General features: G+C 41.2%; 1 protein-coding gene across 1 annotated transcript in view; it reads left to right on the forward strand.

Moving 5' to 3' along the window:
- The window catches only part of LOC116333145 (MAM domain-containing glycosylphosphatidylinositol anchor protein 2-like), a 209511-nt gene that overhangs the window by 78605 nt on the left and 112770 nt on the right, over positions 1 to 18136 (forward strand). The gene's annotated exons all lie outside the window — the stretch shown is intronic.

The raw sequence follows: 18136 nt of genomic DNA on the forward strand, positions 1-18136 counted from the left end.
TTGTCATAACTTTAACATTACAGTTTATTCTTGTAAGCTGGTTCATTCACCTTATTGGCCCTTTCCTTCCTTTTTTTGCTAAGTGATGTTGATGGTTTGATTCTGTACTGTTGGGCCGGTGAATAAAAAGCGATGAGGTTGTTGTGACAGTGGCAGTAATCCCACTTACCCTCGCTAAGTGTGAAAAGTCTTAAAGTTGTCTCCTGCAACTTTAAGTGCAGTTTGCTGTTGGTGCGTTATGAACCTGGTGCCTGAACCACATGTCACAACCAGAGGCCATTATGTCTGCATCATTTAGCAGCTACTGGCTTCCTAAGGTGAAACCTTTTGCACGTCTTAAAGGCTGATGTAGTTCAGTCTGCTTCAGCCCGATGTATTTCCCATCAGTCTGTCTCTGTGATCATACTGACTGTGCACACTCCCTCCTCCATAAATCATTTTAAATGTTTTTCAGTAATAGCAGAAATGAATTTTGGTAACTGGATTAGTGATCTCCATGTAGTGATACTTGCTGTCTGACTCGATCACAGGCAGATTTAAGCATAAGGGCTCCAGTGTTGCTTTTGGCTTTTAGAGGAAAAGAAATCAGCTGCGTCCCTAAAACCCCCGATGATGCAGTAACACTGATGGAGGGGAAACACCACCCTGCTACTGTTCTTATAGATGCCGTTAGAGCGAGGTTGGAGCAAATGCCAGAGCAAACACGGCTGCATTACTGCTGAAATTGAAGTTTGTCACTTCCTGTTCCCACCAAATGCAGCACTGCACCAGCTTCTTATTTTGGTGTACTGAAAGTAGAGTTGGGCGATAGAACGATAACGATATGTATTGCGAAATAACTTTTTCTCGATAGAAAAATTAAACTATTGCGATAGGCCTCATCTCTCTTGTCCTCTTAAAAAAAAAAAAAGAACAGCCAATCCAAATTAAGTAGCGCAGAGCCGAACCAATCACAGCCGCAGCGTCACATCACGTGACCTGTTACGTACAGCACAAGCGCCAAGGCGGACATGTGTATTTGTTTTTGCAGCCGTGCAGCCCGGGTAATGAAGGAAATGAGTTTGCCGACTAGAGAAAAATCAACCGAGAGCGTGAGCGAAGGTTACCGAAGAAAAAACCGATGATGGTTCCAATGCCGGAGAGCTTGTCAAACGGAAGGGCCACAGAAGTTCCGTAGTGTGAAGGTATTTCGGCTATTTCAAGTCTGACAAAAACAGAGTAGCGCGCACTGTAAATTGTGCCGAAAGCAAGTCTGGAAATACAATAAACCGGTGCATGCTCAATCTCTGACTGAAAGCGCTAATTCGTCATTCGGCTTTTGTCAGACTAAAGTAACTGTTAAAACTGTTTGAAAAGCTAAGCTATACAACAAGGAGAGATTGAGAATTTCCTTTTAGTTCTCAGTTTATTTGATATTGACAAAAGTTAGTCAATTTTGTCTGTTCTGTAAAACGACCTACGATTTATTTTTAGAATTAATATTTTGTTTCTAAGTGGAATTGACAATTTAGTGGTCTGTGTTGTTTGTTCTATTTTGAAACTTAAACACTTTAGCGGCTGCCTTTTGTGTAGTTTGCAATATTTGCCTTTATTTATCTGAAACTGAAGTCTCATGTTCCTTAAGTACATCTACCCTGTTGAACTTATTATGGGAAATAAATATTTTAATTAAAACAAGCTGCTAATTATTTCACATTTTACTTGTGAGCAACGGCACATTTAAATCTTACAAATATAGTTATTTGGCTTATATCGTGATATATATCGTTATCGCCTGAAATGAAAAAAACATATCGTGATATGAAAAAGTCTTATATCGCCCAGCTCTAACTGAAAGTAGAGCTTTTTGCAGTTTTAAGCTTGTTGGTGTGAAGTGCAGCGAAATAAATGCCAGCCTTAAAGTCCAAACAGGCTGTTCTTTAAATTTCTGCTCAGTTTGAGCTCTCAAACTCTCTCACTCGGGGCCCCATTCAGCCATTCAGGCCTTTTTACTATGCTTAAGTGCTGTGCCTAACATTCACTCACTCCAATACTCCTGCCCAACATCGGGGAGTAGTGTAAGGCAGAGATCAAACTTCCAGCTAGTAGACGGTCCGCTTTGCCTCCTGAGCCGCAGCCACTCCATTTATGGTGCAGCTCATTAACAGCTCAGCTACTGCCTCTTCATTAACTGTCAGTTAAGTTCCCCAACTGTTCCTCCCTCCAACCTTTCTTTGTCTCCTCTCTTGTAACCTGTCCTCATTTTTGTCTCCTTTTGTCTTTCCTTCATTCCTTGTGCTCGTTTCCTCTCAGATGTCTTCTTCCTTCTTCGTTTTGTTAATCCTCTCCTCTACATTCCTCTGTTGACATATCATCTTTGTCTTTTCTCACTTCCTCCTCCTTTTAGTCTTTTTCCTTTCTCCTTCCCTTTCTTCCTCTACTTATTTCCTTGCCATCTTTCAAATATCTTTCATCTCCTCTCCTCTATTTTCCCTTCCTTTCTATCTCTCTCACCTTTTTTGGCCAGTTTACACCTTTCTCCTCCACCTTCACTCTTTTATTGCCTCAGATTTAGAATAAGTTATCCTGTTTATGTGTACAACAAACGACCATGTCAGCAGAAAATGCAAAAACAAGTGAACTTTGAAATCATCAGGTGTTTCATGATGAGACAACGCTGCACAGATAAGATGCAAACACTGCATCTCCACCTCATGTCCAGAGTTGGTGTGGACATTATCAGCAGCAATCAGCTGTTTGAGTAACAGTGACTCCCCACCTCTCTGTGTCCTCTCTCTTACCCCCGTTCTTCACTTCCTGCTCTCTCCTCTTTAGTCCGTCTCTCTCTGCTGTCAGTCTGTTGCAGCTATAAATAGAGCAGCTGCTGGCACACACTGAGTCCACACACACTGAGTCCACACACTTTGTTTTCTCTCTCTGCGTCACCACAGAGCTTCCTCTGCATTTTTTCTTTCATCACTCAGATCTCTTTCATGTTTTTCCTCAACACCTTTCGTCTCTCTTCTGGCTCCACTTTGCAAAGTTACGACAAGAACTGAAGACACTCTGATTTTAAAAGTATTTTAATGAGCTTAACCATGTAGTATAGTTGGTGGTCAATAGGTCCAGGTTTTCAAACACTAAATATGCCAAGGTAGAGGTAGCACCAAGTAAACTGTGCGATGCAGTAGTTTACAGTGTGTCAGAGAAATGGCTCTAACATAGATAAATCCACAGATTATTTTGTCATCTCGGTTCCCCAGAAACTTTGAAAATGCAAATATCCCAAACTTCAACTTTCTCTGTCGCCTGAAGTAATCTAAAGATGGATAATATCCACTGATGTTCACACTGTCACAGCACTAATCACATGCATACAAGCTAACACTGTTCCCCCCTGAGGCGGTTACTCTTTCCCAGCTGTTTGAAGTTGGACTACATGCTTTTTTTTTTGGTTGCTGAAGGTCAAATGTTAAACTTTGGGTTAAACATGTCACCTACATCTGTAACTTTACCTAGTCATCCAATCACCGTGGATGAGGGGCGGAACAAACACTATATTGACCAACTGTCTGTCATGGTTAATGCAGAGTTTGACTCTGGGGGAGTTTCATTGAAATGGTCTTCTGTATCTTCAGGCAAAAACAGGCTGGGTTAACAACTCCAGTGTGTTTAGCTGGGAGCGCAGCAGACTGACCTGGGCAGGAACGCACTGACGTCCACTAGCCATTCACTCAGTTTGGCTATTCTTCACAAAGCAGGTCTTTCGACAGCATCTTATACAGAGTTGGATGGAGAGACTAATTTTTCATGGCAGGAAATAATACAGGTTGGTAGCCTGAAGATATTCAAACTCAGGAGAAAACAGTAGATGCAGAGGACATGTTATAGTTATGTTAAGAAGGAGGCAACATAGCGATGGGCAGCTTCCACCTCAGATGTTCAGACTGGCCATTAGTCTGGAGGTGGATAATAGAGAATAAGCTTTAGTGCCACCAGTGCAGTACAAAACCCTTGAACTGAGAGCCCCGAGCAGCAACTATGTCACGGTGCACACGCTGAACTAGGATTTCAATTTAGGAGGTGAGCTGCTAAAGAAAACCTACACTCAAAAAAGTGAAACTGGGCTGTTATTACATTCACAACAGTCTAACTTGTAATTTGGACAAAATAATTTTGTGTTTCTATGATGAACGTACAGAAATCGAGTACGATCTGCATGAAATTCAACAACTTTATGCTTGTTAAATTTATCCTTGTTGACATGACCTGATACGATCTAGACAGAGTTGCCTGGAGTCGCGACATCACAAGATCGTGTGAGATTTCAAACCACAGGAGTTATAATAGCAGAAAGCATACACACACCACATGTAAGCCATCGCTGTTTATTGTGGTTTAACCTGTCAAGGACAAAACAGAAAAAGCTAAGTAATCATAGCTTTCCTACGTTTGTGCAGTGACAGCTTGGTGGTGCGGTTGTTAGTGTTGTTGCCTCGAGGACAAAGGTCCCGAGTTCAAATCCACCGACTGCTTTGTATGGAGTTTGTGTTTTGGACCACCAGAAGGTTTGTTTAAGAATATTAATGAATATTAATCGTACCAACGATGAATGTTTTATATCGAGATATGAGATTTTGGTCATATCGCACAGCCCTAAGCAGAGAAATTGTGAAAAACCACTGACCAGTGCATCTTGTCTTATTCTAAACTTTGTGACTCAAACACAAAAAACTTGCAGCACTGACACGACTGCTGTGCCTGCTTGACAGCGATAGCAGATGGTCCTATTTGAAGCAGCGACACAATGCATATTGGGAGGAAGGCTCACTGTGGTGAGATCACAACACTTCTAGTCAAGAAATGTTGTGATTAGAGATCAATCAAAAGACCTTTGGGAACTTTGTTAGAGCACTCGATTCTTTGTTTTTACTCTTTGTGTAGTGACAGTCTTTAAATTGTTTCCATTTAGAAAAAGTTAATGGTTCATGATGCTGAGCCAGGATACTGAAAATTAAGTTCAAGGCTACCAAAGAGAGGTCATATGTGATGCCACGATGTTTACAAAGGGACATGTGCAGATCTGGGAGTGGCTCTACAATCAGAATACTTTATTAATAAAGAAATTATAAATATATTCTGATATATTTCTATAATTCACCAACTAAATTAGAAACCAAAAACTTTCACCCTGGACACAAGTTTGACCTTGTTTTTGAACTTGTTGTCTTCAAAATTTTGTTTTTACATGGATTCACTCAGATTCACGCAGATGAGAAAATGGATCGATAAAGCTATAACATCTGTCTGTGTCTGTGAGGATAGTAACAGGTATGAGTGTTGTCAGTTATGTGACTACAGTAATGGTAAATAGTCTGTGCCATCACTCTGACCCCGCATCTATGGACAGAGTATTTTTAGACCATTTATTCACTGTTTTGAGACTGTTAACTGTCTGTCTGCACTAACAAGCAATACAAAGTCAGTTTCAGTCCAGCGGGCAGTGGAGCAATCAGCATGTGGGACAGAGAGGGGGAGGGAGGGTTGATGAAAGAGATAATCAGAGTGGGAAATCTGCTTATCAAGTCAATGTATAGATGTTTAATTCAGCTTAGAACCAGAGGAGACAGAGGAGGGTTAAATAAGGAATCTATATGTAACCAATCTAACACACATTAATGAAATTCCCTGAAAATATAAATAATAATAATGATCAGTAGCTGGAGCTCAGGAGGTTGAACAGGTCACCTACCAATCAGAAGGTTGGTGGTTCAGTTCCTGGCTGCAAAATGTCCCTGTGCAAAGTGTTTGTGTTGTTAATATATATTTTTTTAAAAGCAAATTTAACACATGGGACGATGGCAGCAAGATAGGTGAGACAAAATATATAGTCTGGGAACACAAGGCCCAGATGTTCCCTGCTGGTGCTGATGAGCCTGCTCCACCCACCAAGAAGCTGGAACACAAGCAAAGGTGTAGAGCACGGGTTAGGGTTTGTCTCACCTGCTCCCACAAACAGGTAGCCCTCAGTAGTCAGTAAGTCATATACAATATCAGGGTGACTGAAATAAAAGACATTAATGAGAACTAGGGCTGCCACGATTAGTCGACTAGTCACGATTACGTCGACTATCAAAATTGTCGACGACTAATTTAATAGTCGACGCGTCGTTTGAAGCTTTGTAAGATCCTGAAAGACGCAGGAATAAGTAGTAGGATTTAAGAGTGTAATAACGGACTGAAACAGAAGATGGCAGCACTGCATGCACAAGGATGCCAGCTGCCGTTAAAGGCAAAAGAAGAAGAAGCTGTGTCCCAGAATTCATAGTGCGGCCCTGCTCAGTTTCCAGCAATGGCGGTTCACAAAATAAACGTTTAACATATTTTCAGGCGAGAATGTAGCTGTGTAAACCTCAAATATCTGCTCAGTTTATCAAGACACCACATATTTTCAAAAGCGCTCCGACGTTTTCAGAGACGTCTGTTACCCACCAGCTCGATAGCTAGCCGGGGTTCAAGGCTCACTAGAGCCGGTGAGAACACCGAACTCCCGGCAAATCATTTTCAAACCCACCACCGTCTTTCACTACTCAGGTTAAACATGATATATTAGTCACTCAGATAACTGAAAAATGTTATTGTTTGGCCTTTTTCAGTGTTTTATTTGTTCCTGAGTAAATCGGTTTGGCTGAGATTAAAGTTATAGTTTTTACATAGCTGAATAAACGTCAAGCAGACAGCTGATTATCAGAAGTGTGAGATGCTCGAGAATATACTCTGGTGTCCTGTTATATTTTAGATAGCAAGGAGCAGACGGCTGAGTTTATTAAACTCCTCCGAAACAATCTGCAGATTTCATTAAAATTTAATAAACTATCATCTTGTCTTTATTTTTAGTTAGCACATACCTTAAACACTTAAAGCTGTAAGCTAATGATAGTTATATAAGAGCAGAGGAATGCTGGTGCAATAAGCTGTACGTTTTACGTCCAATGGATGCATGATCTGATTAGTCGACTAATCGCAAAAATAATCGGTGACTAGTCGACTATCAAAATAATCGTTTGTGGCAGCCCTAATGAGAACATGCCCCTAAAGTTGGTAAACATTTCCCACAGTGGGCTGTGGGTCTGTCACAGTGTTATCTTTACCATTTAAATATCTAACATGCAGGTCTGCAGCAACAATGACCTCACTGAGTTCTCAGAGGTCAGAAGATTATGGTCTTTATAAACCACCTTGAATACCAGCATATGCTTCAGAGTGGTGCAGATCCCAAATGAGAGGCAAGGCTTCCCTGTTGATCATAGTTAAGCTTATGGGAAGTAAACTGGATCATTAGTGCCATCCTCCTGTAGCAGAACTGCATGAACATCCACCTGGAGCGTGAAGCGCTGATCCAGACAGAAGCCAGAACAGGAAATGGACACAACAGATTGTTTACAGTACGAAACTCACTCAGAGGACCACACAAACTCTGCAGTGCTTTTGAGCAGGTCAGTCAGTTATGAAACCACAGAGGAGACGTTTTTACAAACATTGCAGTAAAAGAACCACATCAACTCCTTATTAGTGGGAAGAATACTGATACTCAGGGGGCACCGGTCCCTGTCCCACCACTGTGCTGTGATAAATCACTGTTGCCTTTACAAAGTCACATTCAACCACACTGACAGTAAAACATGTTCCAGCCAAACAATCAAACAGGCCCATAATGTGCTGAATATGCACATCCTGTTACTTGGTATAAACTACCAAATCATCCAAACATACTGAGCACCTTTCCAACCATGACTGTGTTCACCAGAAGCTGGAATGTTACAGCTGCATTCCCAAGTACAATTCTCATTCCTGTATATTCATATAGTCCAGATGGAGCAATAAGTGCAGAGATCTCATGTGTACACAGTAAGAGTGGGACCTGCCTTTACCCTGTCAACAACAACTTAAATGTGCACACAAACTTAGACTCATTTGATAAATCCCGTCCTCAGAGCAAAGGAAAGGACATTGTTTACTTTGAATGAACCAGTTTTAAAATATTAGTTTTATCAGATTTTCAGCTCATACAACAGGTCATCTGAATCCCTGGCATCTTGTATGCCATGTTTTGCCATAGCATGCCCCAAACTGGCTGCTGCCAAAGAGCAGCGCTAATATATACAGGAGTCCGCTACACACAGCTCAGCAGTTCCAGATGCATCGTGACACTAGTACAGCTTCAACAAACATGACACAACCTGCTTTCTGTGGTCAAGAGTTACAGTGATATAGTTTGCAGTTCCCCAACTGACTGCAAGAGCCATGGCAACCCATCCTCCCAGTCCTGACTCAATTCAGTTCAGTAGACATGTAACAAAGGCTTGGTCCAGTACACCCTGACCCTGTCCATGATACGTGCATATCATGTTTAATACTCAACCGCTTCAGAACTTGCAAAAATATACAAGATGGGGATTTAGAGCCCCAATCGCTCCACATTACCAAAACAATGCCAAAAATTGAGATTGAGGTAGGATTGAGGAAGAGGGCCCTCACAGTCTGTGATCAGTGATCAAATGTCTTACTAACTGCTGATGAAGGAGCCAGGTTTCATGTCCTGATTTGTCTTGTGTGTGATATAACATGTAATACAATCAGTAACATCATGCTGGGCTTAAAGAAATATCACAAAATGAGAACACACGTTTTCCACATTACAAGATGTGTCTTCATCATGAACAACTTTCAGAACAACATACCGAAACTTAGCAGGCACCTCTTCAGCCAACCTGAAGCTGTTTCAGACACAAAGCTGTTGTCATAAGGCACCTCTTTCCTTACCAGCAGCTTCCTCTAAGGAAAGTATCCGTCATCAGTAGGGATGGGTATCGAAAACCGGTTCTTGTTGAGAACGCTTAAAAGTTTGTTTATACTTTATGAGAACGAATGACAACAGGGCAACTTGCAATACTTGCAAAGTAGATATTTCATTAAGGGAGGAAACACTACGAATATGCAAAAGCATTCGCTCACAAAACCGCTCCGGACTCGTGAATCTCAACCCAGCAGCAGCAGCGGTAACGTTTGCACGTCATCTCCCGTTAATGCGGCAGGTAAATAATCAACTAACAGTACATATTATGTTAGCGCGATCTGCCTTATTACAAAACCTGCCATTACTGTGCATTTAGGTGACCATGATGAGACAGACAGACAGAGTCTGGCTGGCGCTCGTTGGCAGTTGTCGCTGCAGTCTACCGGTAGCGTCTCTTTTCAGGCCCGAATGTCACCGAGCAGTGACTAGTTTGTGGTCAAAACCTTGCAGCCTTTTGCCACAGCAGATGGTAAGTGAATGTGTTTAATTGTAGGCAGGGACGTTACTGGATATTCTTGTGTAATTACTACAGAATAATTTATGTTATACTTTGTTATTGCTACAGAAGAATATTTATTTTATTATTTTACATTTACAATTTTCCCCGGGGACCCTGTGACACCCCATTGAAGAGCCGTAGGCTGTGGATCTCTTAAGATCTCACTGTTGGGTTTGTAAGGCCATGTTATTCCTAAATTTCTATCTTGTTGAAAGAGAAGATATAAAACAGTTCTAAGCTAATCGACCTTAGTGTTCTCCTTTTTAAAAACAAGAATCGATAAGAGAATCGATAAAGAATCGAATCGTTAAACAGAATCGAAAATGGAATCGGAATCATTAAAATCTTATCAATACCCATCCCTAGTCATCAGCACAGCTGGAGTGTCCGTCAGTACAACTGCAAGCATGTGTCACTGCACATGCTGGAACCTCGCAGCAGTCATCTGTACTAATGTTAAACTGCACTCAGGGACATGGCACTAAGGTAACTGGCTCTTGTGGCCAAACTTTCCTGCTGTCCAGATCATTGCCAAGAACAACAGCGACCCCGCTTCAACAGTCAGCGCCGGTCACACTGGCATGCACACGTTGTAATAAGGCTCCTCACAGTGGGAAGCCCCACAGAGTAAATGAACACTGGAGCAGTAGCACCGTTGCCCCGAGAGCCTGATTAATACTCAGACTTCAGGACAGGTTGGTCATTCTTCCAGTGACTGAGCCCATGGCAAATTTAGCCAGCGGACCTTTTACCTCAGAAGAAGCTGGTGTCTTGTCAGACTGCCCAACACCTTTCCCCTGTCAGGACAGGAGCCCACATCACTAGCATGATTCTCGTGCATCAATACATAATCATCAGTTAAAGCAGCTGCCTCAACTTAGCTTTTCTTAAGTTTCCAACAAATAAACCTCTGATGGAGAATAAATCCTCCTGTAAATCTTAGCCACAGAGCCCAGGGCAAACGGATTTGTTGCAACCTGGCTCGTAAGGCAAAGGGCGGACTTAACAGTCACGTATCATCAGTTATAATTAATCATTATAACATTGATGACTGGGTTTCAGCTGCAAATCTACGATGGACCAGGGCGTCAGAATGCAGGAGCTTAATTTCTGATGAAGACGGGCCTCTCCTTTTCACACAAGAGTTTTTCTCAAACATTTCTTACTTTGTGCTAGCATGACACCATACAGCTGTGTCTGACACAGGACCCACTCTTACACACTCGTCTCTGTGATATACTCCAGAACTGTCACCAACACAATGACACTCATCCTCCCCCTACTCTCTGTCTGAGCTTTCAGCCTCAGTCATGCCACCCCATCTACACTAGACAACTCCATAACAATCATTGTGAAGTTCATCTGATCGATGCTAAACACACTTTTGAAAAACAAGGGGCTATGTGATGCAACTCAGGTGCACCTTGTGGATTGTTAGGGTTCAATGCTGAGAGAAGAATCCATAAATAACCACAGATCCAGGCGTGTGCAATTAGACAGTATTTTAATAAACACATGTGTGAGTCCGACCGCTGTGCAGATTTCAGCGTCGAACTGAACTTACAATCATGAGACAAGGTTTTATATGGGTACAATAACAAAGCCCCCCTCTTTTACAAAAATAGACAATAGTACAGCTTACGTCAATCCAAACCACAAACTGTTCCATGAACCTTTAACATAGCTCTAAAGAACATTGTCTTCGGGTCGGTGCTTCCCCTCTTCGCTGTCGCTCGTCTGGTGCACTTCCTCTAAGTACTTCGGCACACTTCTGCATTTGCCCTACCAAAATAGATCTACCATGGTGTGTATGTGTGTGTGCGTACACGTGCGAGGGCGCGTGCATGCTGTGTACTGCGTACGTGTCATGACCTCTCACTATTTGTCTGTCTGTGCGTGCACAGAGTGTGCATCTGCTCTCTGCACCTTAGTTGACCTCAACTTAGGCAACCAGGCTAAGGCCATCCTGTGTGTAATGATCTTGACTTATATGTAAAATATATAACAATTGTTTCAGTCTACCACAACTACTTAAGGCTTAATCCGCAAAAGATGCATACTACACACCCTGCTCTTAACTTGCCCTCACTCTGCTTTCGGTTTCACTTCTGCAAAACATGCTCTGCAGACGCATTTCCTGTCTCATTTTGGCACAGAGAGTATTTTCCTGTCTCTGCCCTCTACACAGAGATCATAAAAGCATTAATAACATTTAAATTATAGATTCAACTCAACCATTTAAAATGGTTCTTCTTTGGACCTGTAATAAAGGCTAATATACTACCAATATATTTGAACATCTGAATGCATCTATGAAAGCAACATCCCATGAAATGGTAATGATGATTATAAAATAGCAGCAAATAATAGCAGTAAAATATTTCTCCCCTCGATACTCCCTCTCTTGTGGTGGCCCTCGAAGAGGGTCACCACACACTTATAACCTTACTCTGACCCTCTCTAGAAATGCCAGCTCCCCCTAAGAACACTCCATGGGTAAAGTCAGGTTCGTCCTTGGTCCCTCTCTCGTGGAAATCTTCTCCTGTAAAGGATAGAAAACCCTTTCTCCCTACTACGGCTCTCCTACCTTATGTCCCTCAATTGTTCTCTTTTATTCAAAAGCCTGAACCTAATTATGTTTTGACTTTCTGACTTTTGTTCCTATATAATCTTAAACATCACTCATCTCAATCTACAGCATTTTAACAGTCTTACAGCACTGCTGTCCTATGTTTCCTGTTGTTCACTCTATTCAACATCCTGTACTGTCACAGCTCTGGCTTAAAATTACCTTTCACAAGAAAAATCATCATAACCACTTATTCTACACCAGGATCAAAGAAAAACAACCATTTTAATCAACTAAGTATAAACATATGATCAATAGCTCCTAAATAAATTTCATCATAGCTAAAAGCTGAACTCTAACTGTATTTTGAACTCCCATTTCCTGGGTGATAACCTGTTTGAATATATCATTTTATTTCATTTTGCTGCTTTTAATGTAATGACTCCTTCTAACTTAAACTTTATCAGCCTTAACCAAAATATATAAGCTTTCTCCCTTTGCTTCTGTTTTAAACAACAACTTTTTACTTCAACAAGCATTTGTTATTCTGTAACTGCATTTTATATAAGAGGACTAATTTAGAACTGCATGCGTTATCTCAATATTTTATATGTCACTCAGTTTAGTTACAAGCAAAACTCCTATTCAGTTCCTCTTTCTGTCATTTGTTATTGGGCCAACTCAAATTCAGTTAAAAGCTAAAGGAATTTCAGGCCCTAGGCCTCAATCACACACACACACAGGAAGTGTTAAGAAAAAATGAAGAGAGGAAGTGTCTCTGCTCATAGACTCACAGCTCAACTGCCAACTTGACAAGAAAAATACATGTTTACACCTTATCACATTATTGAACGATTTTCATATTCTTTCTATACTAATCACTTACTTTGATCAATCAGTGCAAGAGCACTCCTGAGTCACTCTTATAGACACTTTTCTTTTGTTTTTTCCATCTATTTTATGAACCATTCACACCATTCTCTCACTCATACAAGCAGCAAGCAGATCTTCATTGCATATGCTTATGTTCTTAGCCAGGTTTTTAATCAATATCTGTTCATTAAGCTTCAGGAGCTTGTCTTTATAAGGTTAATGCATTTTCTGTTTGTGTGTGTATGGGTATATGTTATTTTGCATCTATGACTTCACAGTCTCCCAGACTTCTTCCCAACTCTCCAGTTAAACAGTCAGTTTTCTTTTTCCCCGAGTTACTAACCCACATTTTGATTTCCCACCTTAAATTACCGCCCTCCTGGTCTTCAGCCAGGAGCTGGGGCTTGCTTTTCAGGTTCCTGGACACATCATGCTGTGAACAATTCAACCAGAAACTTGCCTTAACTTATCCATAGATGTTAACCTCTAACTTTCTTCCGACTGCTGGATCTGGAGAGCCGGTCCAAGTCTGCTTTACTCCTGAAAATAACAAAACTAAGACATTTTCATTATTATCACCAGTGGTTAAATAACCCATTTCTCTATCTCCGATCCGAAACACCAATTATGCCAGGCATGTAAGCGTGTTCTTCCCTGCATTTTATGTTAATTGGGTGTAAACTGCTTCTTCATTAAATTAATTCATTGAGTTCTTCGTTGCCTTGCGATGTATTCATGTTAATGTACACTACGTGTAAGCTGTTTCTTCATTGCATCCTATATATTCATATTTAATTTATGCATTTCACCACTGAGCTTTAGATTCAAACTATCTCACTTCTGATTCATTTCAAAAATAATCTCACATGTAACAATTTGTATGTGTGTTTTCTATTCATTAAGGTAATGACAATTATTTTCGTTCATTATTCTTACCTTTTCTAATGTTTACCTCTTTGTTATGCTGTAGTGGACATCCCTAAACAATTCATGAGTTCAGGCTTCAATTTTCAATCCAATTATACCCTATATTCTCGCAGTCAAACTCGTCCAGCTTCATCTCTCACTGGTCCTCTCTGCACAATGTCCTGTTCGGGCTTCAAAGCTCCAGCAAACACAGTCTCAACTCAGCTGTTGTCTTCTTCTCTGTTTCTTTACAGTCTTTCTTTCAGATTAAGTCCCAGCATGGCAAAATATCACTCAATGTCCAGTGCTCTTCCACAATTCTTTATCCCACTGTTCAACTGCCCAGCCTGTATTTTCACAGTACATGTTACATTACTCTTACATGCTGCTGCTGGTCGTCAGTCGTCATCAGTGTTAATGGATCAGTGGCACTGCCGTTTGCCTGCTGTATTCAAGTTCACGATGTTCTGTCGGTCTTCATCAGGCGATTGACTGGCCTTTAAGCTTCTTCTCCGCTTCAGGGACAAAGTGAGAGATCCAGCCGCACAATTTCGAGCCAAAAACTGGCTTATTCTCCCAATTCTTTTAATCTACTTTTCTGCTACTGAACTCAAGGTTCCAATGTTGAGAGAGTCCACCTGTATTGACACACTAAAGCATACAATTAGTAATATATTCATTTTTCTTAAAGGCTTCATTTGCTCCATGGGCCTCGTCTGTCTCTCTGTGTTCTTTCTGTACACACTCAGTTCCCATATATGGGCATGCACAGTTCCTGTTCACTATTTCCTGTCGCTGCAGCCCCGGTACACAGAGCAATATTTCCTGTTCCTCAAACTAATCTAACTCCTTTGTTTTTTTTTTTTGTTTTCTTGAATTAAAAACACTTTCAAACTTTAGCACATCCTACTTTTCATCACACAAGAAATATATTTCACACTCCTTTATTCCATACACACCTTTTAAATGCTCTAACCTCTTTCAGACGCCATAAATCGTCCTCACACGCACTGCCTTTCTCTCTCTCAAACTTCCCTTTTCACTTACTCAGACAAATCACCCAGTCACTCAAATCAAATACTGACAGCATTCACACAGTTAAAATCACACAAAATACGCTTTCATACGAGTATTTTGGACATGCCTTCCATGATCAGAAAGAGCAAGTCAAAAGAAAAAAGAAAAAGAAAACTGAAACCTCTCATCGTCTCGCAGCTTCTCCCCACACACACATAACTGGAAAATAAACCACACCAACATTTATGGCTCACGAACTATACATCTATCAAAATTCAGTCATTTACTATACATCCACACTAATATATTCACACTGTATTTACACTCTCATAATAAGCAAAACCAACCTCTTATATACAGGCATTTAGCAAAAAGCTCAGTCCTCTCGAAAACTGAAACCACCCTCTCTGCGCGTCACTGCTGCTCATTTGCATTTACACACACAATCAGTGCACATCCGGCTGTGCATGACTGACACAGAGACTGATCTTACTCATAGATCTCATATTTTATATTACAGACGTCTTTAATTACAACTGCACAGATTTTAGGCCTCTTAAATCCTATAAATTTCGACAAATTTACCCATAACGGTCCAACCGATAAAAGTCCCTGACTTTTTTGCGACCAATTTTAGCCAGTATTCCGTCCCTGACGGTGGCCCGATTGCTAATGCCCTAACCAAATTTATCGTAGCCAAAAAGCGCAGATATACCGCTCCAAACGGTAAAGTGGTCCAACCACTGGCTTATCTCAGGATGCCCTGTACCCCACGGTCAAGCCAAACCGAGCTAACCCTACTCTGTGATAGGTCAACAATGCGCGTCCGCATCGAGGAGGGATCGCAACGTCCGGGCTATGCGCTTCTTAACAGACGCCGCTGTCGTCCTAGACAAATTTAGAATAATTTGAAACAACAATCTACACCCAACACAGGATTAAGATTGAGGACAACCCTCAACAGTTTTAGAGATTCCCCAGTCCTCTTCGGATGTTGCCCGAAACTATCCCTAGTCATCGCTAGGTGAAGGATAGATTTCTCTATCCAGCAGGGAGCGTCACCTCCGAGAAAGTTCTTAAGGGTTGCATAACCAATGGGACTTGAACCCACACAATGACCAAATTCCCTATCATTCTAAAAGTTCACTTAGCAGCTCCAACTGCTTTAATTCTCTTTTCATTCCTTTATTCTCATTACTCAGTACTGTCACTTATACTTCCTTATCATTACTTCAGCCGGTAAACTTCATGAAAACTTCACCAAAATTAAAAACAGACATTCACCAGTAATTTTCAGTGAGTAGACTTTAATTTGACATGTCCAATCTAGCACATTTTGGAAAATTCAACAGGTATGTGCCTTACCTTTGTTTTAAGCCGGCTTGTCTCTCACTTCAGACCACTGACTCCTATCTGCCCATCCAATCACCACCGACCCTGGATCTCTCCATCTACACCAAAATTAATTCCCTCTCTTCACCGGACGAGCCCCCAAATGTTAGGGTTCAATGCTGAGAGAAGAATCCATAAATAACCACAGATCCAGGCGTGTGCAATTAGACAGTATTTTAATAAACACATGTGTGAGTCCGACCGCTGTGCAGATTTCAGCGTCGAAGTGAACTTACAATCATGAGACAAGGTTTTATATGGGTACAATAACAAAGCCCCCCTCTTTTACAAAAATAGACAATAGTACAGCTTACGTCAATCCAAACCACAAACTGTTCCATGAACCTTTAACATAGCTCTAAAGAACATTGTCTTCGGGTCGGTGCTTCCCCTCTTCGCTGTCGCCGTCTGGTGCACTTCCTCTAAGTACTTGGCACACTTCTGCATTTGCCCTACCAAAATAGATCTACCATGGTGTTTATGTGTGTGCGCGTGCACGTGCGTGCGGCGCGCGCATGCTGTGTACTGCGTGTGTCATGACCTCTCACTATTTGTCTGTCTGTGCGTGCACAGAGTGTGCATCTGCTCTCTGCACCTTAGTTGACCTCAACTTAGGCAACCAGGCTAAGGCCATCCTGTGTGTAATGATCTTGACTTATATGTAAAATATATAACAATTGTTTCAGTCTACCACAACTACTTAAGGCTTAATCCGCAAAAGATGCATACTACACACCCTGCTCTTAACTTGCCCTCACTCTGCTTTCGGTTTCACTTCTGCAAAACATGCTCTGCAGACGCATTTCCTGTCTCATTTTGGCACAGAGAGTATTTTCCTGTCTCTGCCCTCTACACAGAGATCATAAAAGCATTAATAACATTTAAATTATAGATTCAACTCAACCATTTAAAATGGTTCTTCTTTGGACCTGTAATAAAGGCTAATATACTACCAATATATTTGAACATCTGAATGCATCTATGAAAGCAACATCCCATGAAATGGTAATGATGATTATAAAATAGCAGCAAATAATAGCAGTAAAATATTTCTCCCCTCGATAGGATCCTTCACATTGGGACGGGCTGCTTCCTGACATCATCCTGATGCAACTGAAAATGAACAGTGAAAGTGAAGAGAAAGTCAGTTATGGAGGAAATGCAACAAAAACGTGTGCAGGTTCAGTTTGGTTTGCTCACAAAGGAGGGTGGAATAACATCGAGTGGCAGCTGTGTGACTCACTCAGGATGGAAGAAAGACTTCCGTAAGGACAACATCAGACAAACATTGTGAGATAAACAATGCACCATCTCTCTTTTGTTGTTTTTATTCATAACCTGCAACAGATATGAAGCAAACACATCAGATGACTTTGTGGCAAGTAGACTAGTGCTGAGGTGAGTCCAGGTGCCTGAAAATAATCCTGGTAGTAACATAAAGTGGTTAATATGTAAAACCAGCTTCTGGAGAGATAAAACATGATGGCTGTCTGCTGATTCTGCTCTTGGTTCAATTCAGTTTGATTTATTTAGTGGCCTCAATAGAGACATTGTTACCCAAACGTCCTTGTATTAATTATAGCTAATATTTAAATGCAGAATGGTGCATAAACCCACTGTGAGTGAAGAACAATCATCATGGAGAGCCCACAGCTTGCTAAGGACGTTAATTTAGTGATTTTCTTAAACATTTCGGTTAGTTCCGTTTACTGCAAAATGCCTCGCAGTACCAATCTGAAGCCAGAGTTATGGAAAGCAATTTTCCAGTATCACGTGGTGGGAATGATGAACTTCTGTAGCAGGGGGCAACAGAGATGTTCTAGCTTTCTTTTGGAGAGCTCACCAGTCGTCACTGGGAGACGGACGCATGGAGAGGAAAGCATGATGGAAGATGAAAAGAATGCACAGAGCACGTAGTATGGACTGAAAGAAATCTTGCAGAGGCTAAACCACACACACACACACACACACACACACACACACACACACACACACACACACAGCTTTCATTTAGACAGCCTTTAATAATCGATTACATTGAACT

The sequence above is a fragment of the Oreochromis aureus genome, linkage group 19 (genome assembly GCF_013358895.1).
Source record: "Oreochromis aureus strain Israel breed Guangdong linkage group 19, ZZ_aureus, whole genome shotgun sequence".
NCBI classification, from domain to species: Eukaryota; Metazoa; Chordata; class Actinopteri; order Cichliformes; family Cichlidae; genus Oreochromis; species Oreochromis aureus.